This window comes from Vicia villosa, linkage group LG2 (genome assembly GCF_029867415.1).
Source record: "Vicia villosa cultivar HV-30 ecotype Madison, WI linkage group LG2, Vvil1.0, whole genome shotgun sequence".
Classification (NCBI taxonomy): Eukaryota; Viridiplantae; Streptophyta; class Magnoliopsida; order Fabales; family Fabaceae; genus Vicia; species Vicia villosa.
Window position 1 is genome coordinate 125765361 of NC_081181.1, and position 20844 is coordinate 125786204.

A 20844-nucleotide genomic window follows, 5' to 3' on the forward strand; every position below is an offset into this window, starting at 1 on the left:
TTTTCCAAAAGCGCTTTAGTATGTTGCTTTTTTTTATTTTTTTTGCTTTTTTATTAATCTTTGGCGGCGCTTTTACAAAGAAGCGCTTTAGTAGGTGGGCCTTTAAGAGCGCTTTTCAAAAGCGCTTTCGTTGCTAAATGAGGTATTTTAATGTGCAGCCTGTAATTTAATCCTCCCAGTCGACCTGTAATATTTTCGACCTGTAATATGTTTTCAACCTGTAATATTTTCGACCTGTAATTTATTTTCGACGATATTATTTCAGCCATCAGTAAGACAATATATATACTAATATAATACCATTATAATATCCAAAATTATATATATACATCATTACAACATCAATAATATTATAGTTCAAATCGACACAAATCCTACATGAAAAAGCGTTTAATATAAAATTGACACAAATCTTCTTTGATTTCTTCCAACTTAAGCTTCGGGTACGCAGTAGCACGGAATTCGTCAAGGTACTACAAAACAAAAACATAATATGAATGATATATTTAGTTAAATGTAATAAATTATATGAAATTATCTTAAGTTATAAATTCATACCGTGAGCGGAATCTCTAATTGATTCGCCTGAAGGATTTCTTTCATATACCTCAAAACAAAGTATCCGCAATCGTAACTGTTTCGCTGTTGCGGACACTACATAGAAAAACAAATAAGATTCTATAGTTGTCTTGTTTTATCAAGTAGCATAAATATATTATAAGCAACATTGTGAAAAATAATGTACCTGCACTTGGATCCAAGTAATGTTGTTAGATTTAGTTCGGGATACCTGTGCGTCCCGTTGACTTCGGAACACTTGTATTGATCTAATTAACAAATATATAAAAGCATATGTTTAGATCAATCCCACAAATAAGTAAATATATAAATATACACGAATATATATTTAGAACGATCCCACTTACAAATCAACGATGTCCTTCATGGCCGGATAATTGGTCCATTCACCATTTACCGAATTCAGATAATACACGACTTCCCTTATAGGGTTGATAGCAAGCAGCAACCAGTGTGCTCTATAAATTAAAACAATAGGTTATATGAAAATTTTGCTATACACAAAAGAAACAGAGATTAGATGAACAAAGAATGAGAAACTAACCCTACTGGTCGGGTATTATACGCCCAAAGATGCAGACTTTCTGTATTGCCGGTGGACATGAATCTATCTACTAAGCGCTGTCTAACTGATTCCGGTTCCGAAGCAATTGCCATTCCGCTGCAGTGGGCGGAAGACACGAAACGGAATCTGTTAGACAACGGAGTCCCGCGCAACACTCTGTCATACAACAACCTTAAATAAAAACATAATAAACATTAGATTATTTTCATTGAAATGTGTAAATAAATTATATTGTGGGACTAATTAAATAATATATCGGATGAGTGAATATTACCGGATGTATGAGTGCATGTTAGTGACGCCTAGTTGATCATGCTTAAAAATCTCCTCCAAGTCATCAATTGTAATAAGTGACTTGAATTCAATACCGAAGACACTTTCATCCATAACGATTTCACGTAAAGCACCATCCTTCAAATCTGACATATCAACCATTGTTGCGAGCGTCGACCGGTACCGAGGCACAAAAGCACCGCCTTTTTTTCCCGCTGGCTTCGGAGGACCAGTGGGTGGTACGGTACGAACTTGCTGCGTCACTTGTTGTGACTCCCGAGCGGATGCCTAAAAATCATATAAGTTAGGTAAAATATAAAATCATGCAGATTTAGATTCAGATTAATTATTAACACTTTAAATGTACCTCTTTTATTGATGCAACGGACTCCTCCTCCTGTAAAATCCCTTTACCCTTAACTGTGGGTTTTATAGGAGCAGTCTAAAATTAAAATGTAAAAAATAATTAATAAACGGTTTAGAATTGACATTCGAAAACTAAATGATTCATAATCGTTTTCAATATACCTCATCACTAATGGTAATGAGCTCCGAGGGCCATGCAACAAATGATCCTATTGCATCTCGCAGCAATGTCGTCTCTGAGACCATGTCAGGTACCGGTAGCATCGCATCATGATCTACTACAACATCCACCGATACTTTCAGGTGTCCATCCGGGAGCGGTCTATGGTGAAGTAAATCTCCCAAAGTGTTGTGCACTTTTCCCTTGCCAACTAGTCGATAATTCGGTTCCGATAAGTATAGTTGGCAAGATGAAATGCCCTAAACCAATAGTAAATATAAAGTCATTATCATTAATAAAATAGAACAATTTAAAAGGAAAAAAAATTATAATTACCTCGGGAAATTTCCTTTGATAGTTGATACTAGCCTTATCACTAGTTTCTTTCACCGATGAAGTGTTGCACTTTTCTCTCATATACACTTCTTTATCTCTTTGCAATTCAGAGACTTGTGCTTGCAATTCCGCCAACTTTTGCAACACTTCTTCATTTGAAGGATTTCTTCTCCTAGGACTCTTGTAAAAAGAGGTTGGAGTCACACCATGACCCTTACCCCTCACCCGACCGGGATACTCAGGAGCATCTAGTGCTCTACTAAGTACGCTCCCCTCACCGGTGGATGCCGATTGCGACAAGGTCTCCTGTAATTCATTTACATTAAAAAATCATTTATATATTAAAAAACATTTGATTTAATTAAAGACACAGTATTATACTTACACATTCAGTAAAAACTCTCTGAACTTCGGGATCGACAGCTTGACTCTTGCCCGCACGAGCTTCCCTCCACAACACATGTACAGGAAGTGAGGTTTCCTCACTTTTAGACTCCTCTAACTATGCATTGACACAAATGATAAAATCGTCAAATAAAACACATTTAGTCAATTAATTAAAATGCATTTCTATTTACTTACAAGTTTATCCTCTTAGACTTTCCTTGTATATTGAGTAACGTACCTATGACGCTGTCAAATACATTTTTTTCAATATGCATAACATCCAGGAAATGTCTTACGTACAACGACTTCCAATATGGAAGTTCAAAAAAAATGGACTTCATCTTCCACCCACCCTTGACAAGTGAATGTGCAAAAGGCTTGCCAAACTGAGTGCTCACATCTTTCACCTTTTCAAAAATTTGATCACCTGACAAAAAAGGCGGGGCTGTACCATGTTCGGCCTTTCCGTTGAATGCTTTTCTCCACCCACGGTAGTGATGATTAGAATTTAAGAATCTACGATGGCCGAGAAAGACATTCTTCTGACAAAGCTCCAATCGTGTCGTATCGGTTTCATCTTCACAAACGGGACACGCCTTTTGACCTTTATTGCTGTACCCGGATAGATTTCCGTATGCTGGAAAATCATTAATTGTTCCAAACAACATCGCCCTCAAGTTGAAACTTTCCTTCCTATACCCATCGTAAACCTCCACACCGTTGTCCCACAAAAACTTTAAATCTTCGATTAACGGTGCCAAGTATACGTCTATGTCATTCCCTGGTTGTTTAGGCCCAGAAATTAGCATAGATAACATCATGTACTTACGCTTCATACATAGCCACGGAGGTAGGTTATAGATCATAAGAATCACAGGCCATGTGCTATGCGAGATACTTTGAATACCATGCGGGTTCATTCCATCAGTAGACAATGACAACCGAAGGTTTCTTGCTTCTTTTCCAAATTCAGGATAATCAGTATCAACTTTCATCCATTGTGGTGAGTCTGCCGGATGTCGCAACTTTCCATCAATAATTCTTTCATCTGCATGCCAAGTCAAGTGTCTTGAATCGGTCTCACTACGATACATGCGTCTAAATCTCGGAATTATAGGAAAATACCATAAGACTTTAGCAGGAGACAACTTTTTCTTATATCGAGGGGCACCACATTTAGGACACTCATTCAACGCTGCATACTCGTTTCGAAACAAAACGCAATCGTTTGGACATGCATGTATCTTATCATAGCTCATGCCAATAGAGGACAACATCTTTTTGGCTTCATACGTTCGATTGGGAAGAACATTATCCTCTGGTAGCATATCTTTCATAAGGGCTAATAACTCTGTGAAACTTTTATCCGACCATCCATTGTCCGCCTTTAAGTTGTACAACTTTAACACCGCATACAATCTTGTGAATTTTGAACAACCATCATACAACGGTTTCTCTGCATCGCTTACCAACCTCTCAAACATTTTGGGACAATCCGCAAGATCTTCTTCAAGCGCTTCTGCAATCTCTTCGACTCGATCGCAATCGTATGTGTCTGTGCAATCGTCGTTTGAAGCATACTTCCTATTACACCTCGACTCAGCATTCCCGTTACTTTTCTCACCATGCATTGTCCAACATGTATAACTTCTATCAATTCCAAACCGTAGTAAATGGGATCCCAACTGTTCCCCGTCAACCTTACCCCCATAACAGCAACCCAAGCAAGGACACGGCATTCGAAGCGAGTCATCGGAGTGCTTAACCGCAAACTCAACGAATTCCCATACCCCTTTCTCGTACTGTTTCGACAATCGGTTTGAATTCATCCATGTCTTATCCATGTCTTAATTAAGCTAAACAAATGCTTCTTGGTTTCTCTATCAGGTACTAAGGAATTCTGTCAAGATAATAAATAGCTATCATCATAATAGAATACCTAATCAGAATACCCGATTTCTTAAAGAAGACATTACCTTATTTCAAGGTAATATAAGTCCACAAACCAAAAAACTGGTTGAAAATGAAATCACTAGTAAAAATTTGAAAGAGAAAAATGTAAAATTTGAAAGAGAATAATGTGAATGTTTCCCATCTCATTTCATTTCAGAAATAAATATAGATATTTCCTTCTTATCTCTTAAAGTCAATTTAATATATGAGCATGTTTTAATATAGTTCAATCCATTTCAAAACTTGTAGAATTCCATAAACCAAGTTGCAATAAAGTAGAGACATCAATATGAACTCATACATTAAATCCAAGACCAAACTAAGACACCTTTTTCAATTTACAAAATAGCAAGAGGAAGAGTTGAAATGTTTGTATTACATTCAAACATGCTCATAGTGCACAACGATCATGTTTTAGAATAAAGATAGCATTTTCATTCTCAATCCCACAAATAAGTAAATATATAAATATACCTCACGAAATAGTATGCCAAAGTTTTCATGTAATCAAAATAACAGTAGAACTTCAAAACTTATACTTTTATATAAAACCTCACGAAACATTGTTCCAATAAGTCAACAAAACCTGAAGCATAACAACCTAACTTAAGTATACTTAAGTATAGTTAAGAGCACAAACCTGAACTAAGGAGAAAGAAGAGTGGTGATATATTGGGAACAAGGTTAAGCAATTTTCTTTTAGAGATTCAGATTCTGCAGATACAAAGAGACAATCATAAGTCATCGTATAATAGAATACATTACTACTACCTTAGATACTTAATACAATTGAATAATATATGAATCTTGCTAAGATGACCAATTCAAAGATTCAAAGATTCATGAATCAACAAGTCCTTAATTCAGAAGCAAAATTGGCATTACATATGTTAGTTTGTCTGTTTTTTAAGTTTGAGTACAAAATAATTCAAAGGAGCTGGTACATTGCTGTATAGTATTTAGCTATGAAGAAATATGACAATAAATTTGTATACAGACTTGTCTATTCAGCAAGAGAATCAAAAACTAATAATCTAAAACTAATAATATTTAACCTCAAGAAGTTCTATTCAGCAAAAATCACAACGAAACAATCATTTCGCAAGAGAATCAAGAATCTCGACAACAATATCACATAACCCATAACCGAAAAGTTGATGAAAAACGAGAAGAAACGAACCTGTGAAGAAATCGACGGGTTTTCGGGTACTTAGGGCTAACGAGTTTCCGTTGAATCTTGAGAGCGAGCTTGTAAGTTCGTTTGAGCCCCAAGAAATACGCAGTTCCGAGTGTTATCTCCCACAGCAACACTTTGGCTGAAGAAGAATCAAATGGCTCTCACAATTGTAACTAATAATAAAATGAAAATAAACAACCTTGAAAACAGTAGCTATACAACTCAAATCATTTCAACAATTATCAACTCAAATCATTTCTTTCAGGCATTTCATCAAACAAGTTGCAGGCAGAAGTTCAATCTTTGATACCAAATAAAATTTTCACTGAAAATTAAAATAAGTGACGCCTAAAACTCACCGGCGGTGGAGAAAACGAGTGACGGAGGAGAAGCCGACGGAGGGACGCCGACGGTGGTGGCCGATGGTGGTGGACGGAAGGGTTCGCGTGCAGTATTGGATGAAGAACAGTGGTGGACAGGGTTCTAGAACAGAAAACGAAAGAGAGAAAGTGAGAAACAGTAACGCGTGTTTTTGGTTTTAATTTTTAGTAATAAAGGCTACTAAAGCGCTTCTGAAAAGCGCTCTCATAGCCTGGTCTATACCAGCGCTTTTGACTAAAAAGCGCTCTCATTAAACCCCCCTATAGCAGCGCTTTGAAAAGCGCTCTCATAGCCCCCCTTACCAAAGCGCTTTTTAAAAGCGCTCTCATATCCCCCCCCCCCTTACCAAAGCGCTTTTTAAAAGCGCTCTCATACACCCCCCCTACCAGAGCGCTTTTCAAAAGCGCTCTCATACCCCCCCCCCCCTTTAAGAGCGCTTTTTTAGCGTGTTTTTTTATTTTGTTTTTAGTGCAACCTATACCAGCGCTTTTTACTAGAAGCGCTTTAGTAGGGGTGTTGTTAAAACTTAAATTTGGCGTAGTGAAGACTTATTAAGTTATATAGATTAATTGAAAACTTTAATGAGATACAAGCTTTTTAAATAGGCTTTCAGGCCAGGTCAAACTTTTAAAAAAGTCAGGCCAAGCCAAAAAACTGAGCCTGTGATAGGCCTTAGGCCTTTTAAATTTATCGTAGGTCAGACTCAGGCCTTCTAAAGCCTAGCCTATTTCCATCCCTAATCGTGCCATATAGTGGTGTTAAGATTATCTATGACACTTATAATTTTAAAAAAAATATATTTATAATATTTTTACTAACCGTTATATTATTAATTATTATTTTTAATCTATTTTCATTCTCAATAATAAATAATATATCTCAATCTTCAAAATCCAAACGGCAATATCCTAATACAAACATATATAGTCCTTTAAGTTTAAGACCCCAGCAAATGTGAATTTAATTATATGTAAAAATATACTGTTACTATTTATAAATATAAGATAAACATTTTGACGTAGGATTTAAAACCTACAAATAGTAACTTCGGATGGACGTGAGTTTATAAAGTATCCACCATACAAAACAAAGATAATAGGTTAAGTATTTTTTATTTGTGTGTGTTATCTAGTGATGAAATATTTGAATCTTGAGAGTATTCTTTTTTCAAAGTCTCAAGAGTGTTCTTCTGTTAAATATATTAGACCTAATCTATTTTAACCCTTAATTAATTCTTGGAATGTAAACATAAATTCTAAAATAAATATTTTATTTTCAATTATTTACTTTCTCGTACACAGATTGAGTGATCTACTCATAATTTTTTTTTCTGTATAACATTGAAAATTTCTTTAGAAAAAAAGTTTATTTTGGTCTCTTGGAATGCCATGTCCCAACACTACCAAATTGCCAATCTCCAACTGCTGGCGTGAGATTGGTTTGTAGAAGCAGAACTGGAACTTATAAAAAATGCATCTCTTTTTCGGAAAACGAACGAAATAGTGAACTCTGATTTGAACAAGTGTTATCTATCAAACCTAATCATCATAGGTTTCCTCTTCACACACTGCTTAATTTGTTTCCAACCAACTCCTATGTTTATCAAAATACATATGATTTGACCCATCCATAAAATATCCAACGGTTACTAACCATCCACGATTTTAGTCCAATGAACAATGTCATTCGTAGGTGACAGAACATAACACACTTTATAGTTTATAGTTATATATAGGACAAAACATCTTTCAAAAATAAACAAAGGTCATTTTCTGATTGATATTCTCTCTGAACACCTACACACTCAAGCTAGCTTGATGAGTCACAATCAATCAAACAATGGTTAAGAACCATTATTATTTATTGAAACTTGAAACTCCTATACTACTAGTATTATTCTTTTTTCCTTAGGTGGGTGTGGGAGGGTCTCTCTAATTTTGAACTAATAGTACTACTGATCTTTAATAAATTTGGTAAACTAAAACTTCATAGAAGTGGAAATAATAATATTGTTACATTTTGCATGTACCTAGTAAGGAAATAAAACAATAGGAGGGTTTAAAGAAATTTGTGTCTTCGCTTCATATGGAAGTGATTGTTGAAAATGGTAATAAGCTGGAGAAGAAGTAAGCAAGAGAAAAGAGAAGCTAGCTACGAAAAAGTTACTAGGTAGAAGTGACATAAAAATAGTTATATAGAGATACTTTTATGGGAAAATGAGGGAAGAAAATTGGACGGGTTATATATATATATATATATATATATATATATATATATATATATATATATATATATATATATATATATATATATGAATATTCTTTACCCACCTCCTTATTTTCTTGGTCACCCTGGTAAAATCTCCAAAATACCTTTTATTTCAGAAATGCATTTTCGAAAACGTGTTTTTTTTTAAAAAAAAGTGGTTTCGGAAATGTATTTCCGAAAACGTGTTTTTTTTTATGAAAAAAACTGACTTCGGAAATGTACATCCGAAATAATGTTTTTTTTCCAGAAAATAGGTGAATTCGGAAGTGCATCTCCGAATTCACCCCCTTGGAAGAATTTGGAAATGTACTTCCGAAATAAGGTCTGGACAGAAGAAAAATAACAAACAACAACGACTCGATTTATTTAACGGATGAAGATTACATCTATTACGTTACATAAGATTAAAGTTACATATTGTTAAACACGGGTAGGTGAGGATGAGTCAACATTTTGATAACGTCGGCCCCCGATCTTTGAAGTTTCGCATCCAACTCGATCGGACCATTCGAAGAAAATCGGTCGAAATCTGTCCACAAAACCGCTAAATCTTTGTCGTTCTTGATCTCAAAAGGTGTGAACTCAACGTCTCCGTCGTCGTTAAGCGATGGCGAGCGGTACTCGAGCTTGACAACCTTTCGATTTTCCGGATATTGCAATAGCATATTGAGCGACGTTATCAAGTCCGCAAACGGCGTGTCGCGCGAGAAGCGGAATTGGAACGACATCGGGTAGCCACTAGTGAAGTAGACGAATGCTAGGTGGGGGTAGGTTTGTGTCATTTGTGTTTTGTGGTGTGAAGAGGATGAAGAAGAGTGTGTTGTATTTATAGACTTATTGGAGTAATAATGACCCAACAAACCTTATCTTGCATTCTGTGGAAGTTTCGGAAATGAACTTCCAAAATTGGTCTGAAAACATGTATATTTCGGAAGTTCATTTCCGAATTATGCAGAAACAGAGGTGAATTTTGCTTTTTGTGCATTGTATTCTGTTTTGTGTTAACAATACCAAAAGCATACAAAATAGGCATAAAATAGGCAATGACAACATAAAACATACTTATATTATATATGTATTGAATCGGTCCGATTTTACATGGTAAACGACAATACATACAAAAAAGACACGCACCAGTCATTACAAACAAAAAACGGCCCGGTAAAAACTAAAATTCGCCGAACCAATCGGTGGCGCCTAAATCTAAAATAGGTATCTTCTTCAACCGCTCTCTATTTTGCTCACGCTCTTGGCTCATCATTTCTTCAAACTCCGCCATTCTTGAAACGAAATGATCCGGCCAAGTCTCTGCCTCATTTGAATGATGTGTCGTCCATTGACAAGAAGTAGCCGGTATAGGACACCCCGATTTCAAAAAAACTTGCACGAAGTGCCGCGATCTTAGATACCCGATGCATATGATGCGGCTCGACGCATTCAATGGTGGTCGACTATGGAGTGGAAATAATGTCTCACATAGTCCAAATCTCGTCAAATCGACACACACCCGATCATATGCACTTGTTATTAGATGGCCCATATCGGGGAATGACATCCACTTCGAAACCGGAGCGATACTGGTAAGTGATGGAACAAGTGAATCATGAAGTTTCTCAAAGTTTTCTTGATTTTCATATAGTCGGGCGTAGATGTCCCGATGCGAAGTCAACTCCGAAAGAAGTTCCCGTCGAATTAAAGTGTGATTTTCTTCCCCTTTACCGAGCAAACCTGCAACGGCCCGATATCCACAATTGGCGTCGCCTCCAACATCAACTATGTTATCGATATATTTGTGCATAAAAAGTGGCATCTCATCAATGTAGATAATGGGTGATTTTTTGATCGGCGGTGTGCGAGGTGGCTTCGAAATACGGGCTCTTTTGTTACCACTACACTTGGACTTTGGTGTCGGTGAATCCGGGAACAATGCATCAACATGTTCAAAGTAGGAAGGAGATCGTTTTGTTGATGTGTCTTCTTGTGTATTTTTGGACTTTTTCGGTGCACCTTTCGTTTTAACCGGTTGAGATGGCGGTTTTAAATCGGTGGTCTCCGGAAATGCAATTTTTCGTAATTGTTCTTTTATGTGCATTTTCATTGTGTCATCCGCTTTAGTAAACTTATCCATTATCACTTCCAACTCGTCGGAGATGGTGATTTTGGAATCATTTTCTTTCGGCGGGTCAAAATTATCAAAACGAAGCTTCTTCCAATGGTCGGTTACCTCATCCATGCGTATCGGTGAATTCAACTTCATTTTTTTTTGAAAATATACAAGCACATGGAAGGTCGTATGTCTTTCTAATGGTGCATCCAAATTTAGAACTATCCGGACCCGTTGTCTCCGCCCGCTTCGCTTCATGAAACATAAAATTCAAACTCGAACGGGATATGTTGTAAATCAATTGGGAGAATAGAATTTGGCCCTTAAACCGATGTTCCATAACCGTCTTGCTCTGACCGAACGATGTTTAAATTTCATTGTGTTGATTTTGGAGCATTTGGTTCACGTTGTCCCATCCCCGACACAAATATCCCTTGCTATCACCCAACCACCTCTTCAAGACCGCATGTGCGGATTCAACTCGGTTAGTCGTGGTGCAACCAAGATGTCTTACTCGATCCGTCCAAGCACAAACAACTTTTTCCTTTACTTTGTTAAGGATGGTGGATTCGACATAATGACAAAAAGTTAATGGAAACGCACAAAGACCTAAAGTGTACCAATTTCTCGGTATCCACCTCTTCGGAGTGTGCATCTAAAATCTCCCTCCATGCGGCCATAATCCTATCCACCACAACACCGGCTTTGATAACTTTACCGTTTTCATCCGGCCTATCTTTTGTCCCAACCGCAGGTTTAAACTTACTTCTCACGTTGCAAGTTATGTGATACCGGCAAAGTAATGCAATCGATATCGGGAAGACGGTATCGAACGCATTCATCAAAGCATTTTCCCGGTCGGTAACAATGACATTTGGCATAACCTTTTGATCAACCAACAAATACTTGCATATTCCCAAAGCCCATGTAAAGTTATCTTCTTTTTCACACTCCAAAAAAGCAAACCCGACCGAATATGCCTTGTCCGTCGAGGTCACACCGACAATCTCTAGAAGAGGAAGCCTATACTTGTTGGTCTTGTACGTCGAATCCATCACAAGAACGGTTGGAAATGTGTTGAACAATTTGATACTTTCGGGATGAGTCCAAAAAATGTCACGCACCGTAACTTTGTCCTCGGACGTTCGGAAGCTTGACACATATTTGTTATCGCCTAATAGTTTCAAAAGTTGTTGCATTTCCGACCGAGGGCCCATTTTCAAGACTTTAAGATTGTGTCGTTCATTGTAAACTTGCTTGATATTTGAAACGCTATCCGGTTTTTTCCGCTTCAAATCGGCAAGTATGTTGCGAGGCGCCACTTTGACTATCGTTAAATCCGAAATCGCATTCTTCTCTTCGCGGGACAAACGACACGCCATTGGATGCCCGTGTAACTTGGCATCCAAGGCATGATTATGAATTCCACAAATGACGCTTAAACGCCATAAATCATCAACCCTCTGAGTCACACGCAACTTAAACGGACACCCACACTTTCTCGATCCCGTGTCTTCGTGTTTTAACATCCGATTTTTTTGTACATAACTCGCACCCCGCTTGCAATTCAAAACGACAAAAGCTTTCCGTCTACTATTTCCATTGTCGAACCTTAAAATAACAATTCCAAATCCAAATTTACTAGCTTCGTTACGAACCCAATCAAGCAATTGTTCACGACTACCGAAGCTCCGATCATTTGTAAATTGTTGTCGTACATCAACTGCATCGATCATAGATTTAACGTCGATAACCAGATCGTTATTAACGTTGACAATTTCCGGAACTACTACGTCATCGTTGACAATGTTTTCCGGATGCACCATACCTAACATATGCAAAAATTAGCAAAATTGGCCAAAACTATTTTTTTTTACTGCCAGGGCTTATTTCGGAAGTACATTTCCGAAATTTGTTAGGTAACTTATTTCGGAAATATACTTCCGAACCATCGCAGTTTTCAGCACAAATTTCTTCAATCAATGTAGTGAAATAGGGGATGAAATGAGAGATGTTTACCTCAAATTGGAGCTTTCTATGCTCCCTTTAACGTGATCAACGGTTTGACACTTGATTTTGAGACGAAAAATGGATTGAGATTGATTGAGTTTTGGAGAGGGTTTGGAGGAGTTTTGGAGAAAAATGATGAAATAGTGAAGGAGGGAAAATTGTATATGCAGATTTATTTTCGGAAATGAACTTCCGAAATATTACCTGATTGTAAAAAACAACGTATTTTTTGAATTTTCATGCATTTCGGAAATGCATCTCCGAAAATACCAATTTTTTGGTGTTTTCGAAAATGCATTTCCGAAGTCTAAAAAAATCTTTAAAAAAATTACTTCGGAGATGCATCTCCGAAGTAGGGGCAAATGGGGGATTTCGCTGGGGGTGACCCCGTAGGAAGGTGGGTAAAGAAATTATATATATATATATATATATATATATATATATATATATATATATATATATATATATATATATATATATATATATATATATATATATATATATATATATATATATATATATATATATATATACTAAAATCAATAATTTAAGACAAACTTTTATTACAACTCTTCGTGTTATTAAGTACCACGTGCGTTTTTAAAATTGTTTCTCTGTTTTTAGGGGTGTATTTTTAAAAGTATTTTTTTTATTTGCGTGAAAAAGTTTTTTAGATGTATATATGGAATATGTCTATATGTGTATATCTACGGAATTAACCAGTTATAGAAAACTCGAAAATTAACATTGCAACGATAAAAACAACATTCATATATTAAAATCGACATTACATTGATGATTTCAACAGCAAATTAAACATTACATTTCAATAGCCCGGTGGACGCATGCACATCTCTAAGATTTGCTCGACCGTTCTTTGCACTGTCACTACGAACTCGAGCAGGATTTTCTCTTTGAAATCGTAATAAGTTCGCCACGTCGCCAAAACATCATCCCGGTTCTTGAGCTCAAAGTTGTTGTAAACGACGTTTCTTCCGTTGTCAAATGAAGGTGAATGGTACTCGAACTTCATAACCTTTCGTTTGTCACCGTAAGGTATGCGGTAGTGGATTTCGTCAATGATATCGTTTAGCGAGGTGTAATCGTTGATTTTGAACGTTCGCCCGGGTGTTCTGTCGTTGAAGTAGGAGACACTTGCGACACACCTACGGATGTTGATATCATATTGAGACATTTTTGTGTTTGTGTGAAATACAACATTAGAAACCCCAAATTTATAGAAAACCTAGATGAATATGGACCACCCATTTTCTGTCACATAACTTTCCGTAGGTATATCCACGGAAAGAACCTAGATATTTTGTTTTCATAGTTGTATCTACGGAAAAAACACATAGTTTACAAATTTTGAACCTTCCGTAAATACATCTAAGGAACTTTCTCTGTTAGTTTTTTTAGCATAACTGAATAATATAGCAGGGCAGAATTTATAAACACATACTTAACCTTCAATTAGAATTTATAATTGACAAAAAATAATTATATTGCATTGTTAAAGAGGACCTATATTACACTTTCAAATTACAAAACATATCAAAAGAAATGTCGCCGGCTAAATCTATTGGTGGTTCCAATTTTGATTTTTCCGCATTTGATTCCTTTTTGATCATGTTCAATCTTTTGGATTCGTGCATCCTATCAACAAAAAGATTTTGCCACGTCTCAACATCTGCAGTATGATGAAGCTCCCATTTCGGTGACGTGGGTGGTATGGGGCATCCCTGTTTCAAGTAAACTTGTACAAAATGACCTGATTTTGCAAGTCATCCACACATGATGCGATCATTTGGATTTATAAGTGGTGTGGAGCGGGAAAAAGGTTTCCAAAAAACCATAAGGCGTCAATTCAATGCACACCCTATCATATGTGCATGCAATAAGATGTCCTATTTTCGGAAATCTCATCCATTTTGACACCGGTGCATAAGCGTCTAACCAATGAACAAGATCTCCGTAAACCGCTTCAAATTTAATTTCCTCTCCATATAATCGCGTGTACGAGTCTTTTGATTGGACAAGGTTCAAGGACATGTCACTAATACATGTCTTCTCTTCCGGTTTGAGCCGACATACACTAGGATGACCTTGTAACTTTGAGCACAATTCATGGTTATGCAAATCATAAATAACACTAAATTTTCGCTTCTTGCTATCCAACACGTAACCACGAATTTTAAATGGACACTCACATTTTCTACTACTTGTGTCATCACTTTTAAACTTTCTTAGAGGAGTATGGTATTTCCCACTACTTTCGCACAACATTATTACGAAAGTGTTTCTTCTTGCCGGACCATTATCCGATCTTCTTATTACCACACCAAAACCAAGGTTAGTTGCATTCCTAAAAATCCATGTGAGCATGCTATCACGATCATCAAACTATTGCTTTTTATTAAAGTCATTGCCGACATCTACTACCTTTATGACTACCCAATCAACATTCAGAGAGACATCGACTAAAGGAACTAATTTCCTTAAGATAACGTTGGGGTGCACCAAACCTATTTGTAAACAATAACACAAATAACACAAAATCACAAGAATGCTGAAAAAAATAACACAGACATGTTCCGTAGATGTACCTCCGAAATATGTTCATCTACAACACGTTCCGTAGATGTACCTACAAAAGCAACATTACATTTTTTAACAGAAAATTGATGCTTAATGTGAGCAATGCAATGGACAAAGATGAATCTTTACCTGAAATTCAGTCTTCTATTGCTCCCTTTGATTTGTTGTATCAAAAGGTTGGAGTTTTGGAGTGAAAACCGATATTGATGATGTAGGGTTTTTAGGTTGTGGAGGTGAGTGTCGAAGAAGAAAACCAACAATGGGGGAGTGATCATCCTGGTTTAAAGTATATCATATACTTCCGTAGGTACATCTACAGAATAATCTGGCGCTAAAATGTTCTGTAGATGTACCTACAGAAAAATCCCTGAACTGAATTAATTTAAAGTTTTCCCAACGTTTACTAGTTTAAAATGCTTTCGTAGATGCACCTCCGGAAAAATTCAAATATGGACAAATAAAGGTGCTTCCTGATGTGCATCTACAGAAACAGAGGGCATAAATGAAATTTCGTCAGGTGCCTAAGAGTATCAAGGGGTGCATTGAGATTTTCTCTAATTTATTTCATTATTTTATACCATGCCTATTAAAATTTAGTATAAATAAAAAAGATTATATATATATATATATATATATATATATAATTGTTATGCATTGTTAGTGTAAATTTTCTATACGATCAATGTGCCACATATCTATGGTGAAATTAGAATTGTTCGGTAGATGATTAAATAGTTATTGCTACGACGATGAAGAAGAGTTGATCTGCAAGGTTAATACTCAACGACAAATCTGTTAGAGAATGACAAGTTATGTGAAAGTGAATAATTTTGAATACCTAAGAAATGAAGCGCATTTTCTCTTAAATAATGTGAACGGTTCTAAACAAATAGTGTTAAGTGAGGCGTGAACCGTAGTCAACTGTTAGATTGATTTGGACGGTCAACAATGCTTCAGAAGGCGGAATTACCTGCTCAAAGGAGAAAAGAGTTCTACCTGCTTTTAGTGCTTACTACATTTGATTTACCATTTGGCCCTTATGTCTTTGTTTCTACTCTATAGGACAATGTTTCATCATATATGCTCTAGCTTGAGTGCTTGGTCCTGAGAGGTGAAAGCCTTTGATGGGGCGTCAGTGTCATTGGGAATAAAGTCATTTAATGTCTTTCTTGTAATAGACAATGTTTCGCTGGGAATGTCTGACATGTTTCCATGTGCTAACTAGTAGTGATATTTCCTCTTCTCTTAGTGTGTAGTGGATTATATGATCCTTGGTGGATGAGACACATATAAAGGTCTCTGAAGCAACATTTTACCCTTTTTATGCCATTAGAGACCTGTAACATAACGTATTTCTGCTTTCCACCATCATTCTTTCTTCGTTTGTCGGTACTTGACATATATATGCAATCAATCCTTTTTCTTTAGGATAAAGCCAACGACTTCTTTTCACTTTCACCTCTTTCATAGGTTGAATAATGAATTTTCAATATATTTGCTTGTCTTTTGAGAGATATCCTCTATTGTAGACACCATATGATATGAGTGTTTGCGTTTGAATTTGCTTTTTTACCCAATATTGTTCGTACTAGTCTCAGTTTCATATATTTTCTTATTATGGTGATTGCACCAACTATGCTTCGGAATACTAGGTGGACCAAGAAACATTAGAGACCGTATTTCCTTTTTGCTCGTGAGAGTTGCTTTGATTATGCTTTGAGTAATGTGAGGCCTTCATCCAACTGAGGGGTGTTTCCGCAAGATGGAGACAAGAGGATATACAACGAATATGACAGGTGTGTCTTTCACTTCCACTAGTGTTTATTCTCCCTTATGGGATCTTGTCTTTTGTTCAATGACCTCAAGATCAGTGTTATGAATCACTTAATAGTCACCCCTTTACAACTGCATTTGTTAAGCTGGGAGTTTGTCAAGGTTTTTCAATATTGGTTTGAGTATAAAGGGGGAAAGTCGATCAAGGTTCTAATATTCCATATTTTAAGACTCAAAATAACATGACTAATCACTCGTGTAGTGTGGGTCTTATACCATTGAGGCAAGTCTCCAAATTCTGTGAGACCCATTATTACAGTGTGAAACATTTTAATGTGTGCTTCTTCTTGGTCATTCCACTTAATTTAGAAGTTCATGCGAAGATATGTAAAATAGAAGTTGGGCCCCCTTATGCCTATACAGATTTATTTTGCAAGTTCTAGAGTTAGACTCATTTTTTTACGGGGAACATATCAGTTGTTTATAAAGCGGATGACATATCTCAAGAAGAGGTATACTTGAAGAGGCAACTTATGGCCTTTTACAAGGAACTTGGTTATGCCAACAACATTGTTCCTTCTGATACAACATCAAGGAAACTGTTGAAATAGTCATCTGAGACTCGTTTTTTAGTGGATGCTAGAAATAAGAGGGAGAGAAAGGATATCTTTGGTAAGTAGCATACAAATCTTACCTCCATATGCTAATTCTTTAACTATTCTTCTCGATGACAACACTTACATTGGTTATGTAGATGCAATGAAGTGTGGGAAAACAATGTAGTTGATGAAGAGAGGTCTTCAAACTATCTCTTTCTCGACGAGTACAACAAATACCCCGTCTATTAGCAGAGCTTCTAATTCAGGAATATCAACTGGATCAAATGTTCGAACAACACCTTCCCCAACACAAGTGAAAGTATGGGTTTCACCTGCTCGGGTAGTGATGGACGACGATTTATGCTTGTTGCATCCTAAGGGTGGAGGGAGTCTGATTTTTAGTCCAGGACATTGGGTGGACAACCCATTTATCAAATGTCCTCGAGGGATGTCTTTTAAGGAGCATGTATCAGCTCCGAATGGGTTACCTATTGTGTTGATGGCTCGCCCTGGTCCAAGAATGGCTAGGGATTTTCGGTCTTCAATTTCACAAAAATATCACTCTTACTTCTTAATCAAGTATGAAGAAGCTTGCCAGTGGGGAGTTATTGAATTCGGCATATTGCATCTGCCGTGTATTTGTCGTTTTAGCCTGGAGCTTTCGTGCGATATGAGGTCTTCGTACCTGCCAATCTTTTGGGAGAGAATGAGTAGGGAACATCCCTCCTGTATTCCTAGACTATTGATTTTAGCGAAAATGTTGTAGTAAGGAACGTAGCTCATATGTACTCCTAAACTATAGAACTCGTGAAGAGTGTTGTGGTACGAAATGTAGATCACATGTACTCCCAGGATATTCCATGAGTTAGTGACTGGTACCAACTATATATGAAGTAGAGGATAAGGTGCATTGCATAAACATTCATGTGTATACTGCATAATGTCACGTAACTCTATGTATGTTGTATGATTCGGTGTAATGTCGTGTGATTACGATATTGATTTTGTGTTGTGATTTATGTTATCCTTTATTGTTATTATACCTTATAATTTGTAGAATGCACTCTCACTCTTTTGTTTCTATGTTTCCATGATTGTATCTAAATGCAGGATATCCTCAAGGTGAGACTCAAGAATAGTTTTCTTATTATACGGTTAAGTGAGAATGGTGTAGAAGGCCATGTAACAGATTTTCCCTTGTGTGTTTTTGTTATGCTGACTTGGTAAGTCAGCTAAAATATTAATTTAGTAAAGTTTTGATATTGTGACATCTTAGATGTGCTATATTTCATTTTAAATATTTTAACAAATACCTAAGCACAGAATGTATGTTTTGTTTATGAAGTTTGAGAGAATGTGATGCCCTTGTTTAAAAGTAAATATGTTTTATGATTTTAAATGAATTTTTCCATTTTTGTTAAACAAATATTCTGCACATGATGTTGGAAAAAAAAAGAATTCATATTTTAAGGTGTAACAATTGACATGTTACTATCCCTCTTCAATTATGAACAATCTTTCCATCAAGAATTGTAAGTTCTATTTTTGCACCCGATTGTAAACTTTGGTCAGCAGATCAGTAGCTCCTTAACATCTTTACATCTTCAGTAGTGGCGACAAATGTTTGTCGTTGAATGGAGGATCGGGTGGCTTAGGATGCCACAATGGTTGATGAACTGGAGAAATGTCTTTTGCAAAGAAAGTTATTATTCGAGGAAGAGGATTAAGAAATCGTTAATTACACATCTAAGAAATGAGATTTACATCTCAAGATCAGATGAGATTTGAATGTGTAAATATATGGGAATCAAAGTTTTTCCCCATAGACGATACCAACGATCTGTGGTGGAGCCAAATATTATTTGGTGGCTGATGAAGTAATGTTTTTTACGATGGACTTAAGCTTCCAAAATTGTGGAGAATGAGCTTATCTCCAAAGTTAGCACTCTAACGTCAAAGTTTGTTAGAGAATAAAAAACAATGTGAGAGTGAGAGTGGATTTGTATACATGAGAAATAGCGCACCTTTCCTCATAAATAGTCAGAACTGTTTTCAACAAAAAGTGTGAAGTGAGGCATGGATCGCAGTTAGCCATGAGATTAATTTTGACGGTTAACAATGCTCTAAAAAGTTATTACTAGAGACAGTCCCATGACATTACCCAATCCATACCGAAAAGAACACTATAAATAGCCCTATACACCTAGCGGACAAGGTAATCAAAATTTTGCCCAAAAACTTCATACTTTGTGTTGTACCTTCGTTCTCTCTCTTACTTTGGCATCAGAGTATCTTGCAGGTACAATCCTTTTTTTTCTCAACCATCACCAGAGATCAAGTCGTTCATTGCTGGTCTTCTGTTCTGCTCGATACGAATAGTTAACTTATCATGTAAAACTTAAAATTTGTGTATTACATAATATACTTAAAATCGAAAATGTTATTATTGAAATTGTGGAAAATTGTAAGGGTGAGAACCAACTAAATTGTAAGGGCAGGAAAAAAAATGTTCTTATTATGTTTTTCCGAAAACCCAGATTAAGTGCTTAAAGTCTATCTAGTTGGTCAATCATGATATCCAAACACCAACATGATTAAATCCACTTGATTATTGTAATCAACAATCATTATATCTACTTTTGGTAATGGCTATTTCAGAATAGAATTTAGAATAATCTAGGAAAAGATTTTCATTCTAAGACTAAAATTTGCTTGAAATTATATTCATAGTTTATTTCCATCTTACAATTATTTGGAACTATCGACTCAGGAAAATTAATAAGTTCTGTAAATTCCATAGGTGAGAAGCCCGCTATTTCTCCAGCACTTCTGTTACAATGTCGAATAAACTGTGAAATCCAACTGCTAAAGGTATGGATAGTATTATAATGGTAATCTAACCTCTTCTAAATTTTAATTTCATGCTTATGTTCAGTATTAGAAAATATTTAATTTTAAAAAAAAATTGTATTGTTAAGGGTAAATATGTCTAAAAAATATCTAACTAAAATTTATAATAAGATTTGTAAATTCATGTAAATATAGTGTAGATTTAAATTTTTAAAAAATTGTCAAGAAAATCAATAGTTTTTGGTAGTTAAAGTATCACATTTAAAACATATGTCTAAAGTTTTACTCAATGTTTTCATTAGAAGCTGCTTTAGTAGAATACTACATGATAAAAATAAATAAAATTAACAATAGATACCAAATTTAAAATAATTTATATAGCTATAAATCTCAAACAAAATAAAGAAAGTGGACCATTACCGTGTGTGGGAGAAAATTATCAAGATGATATAAAAAGTTACGAAA

The 20844-nt window shown here is 36.0% G+C and overlaps 1 long non-coding RNA gene across 1 annotated transcript; it reads right to left on the reverse strand.

Moving 5' to 3' along the window:
- Nucleotides 1-363: 363 nt before the first annotated feature.
- On the reverse strand, nt 364-1656 carry LOC131646746 (uncharacterized). Its single transcript, XR_009297618.1, has 5 exons — nt 1419-1656; nt 1124-1315; nt 746-1037; nt 559-654; nt 364-473 (listed from the first exon to the last, which is right to left on the reverse strand). It is a non-coding gene; the product is annotated as an uncharacterized LOC131646746 (long non-coding RNA).
- Between the last annotated feature and the right edge of the window lie 19188 nt (nt 1657-20844).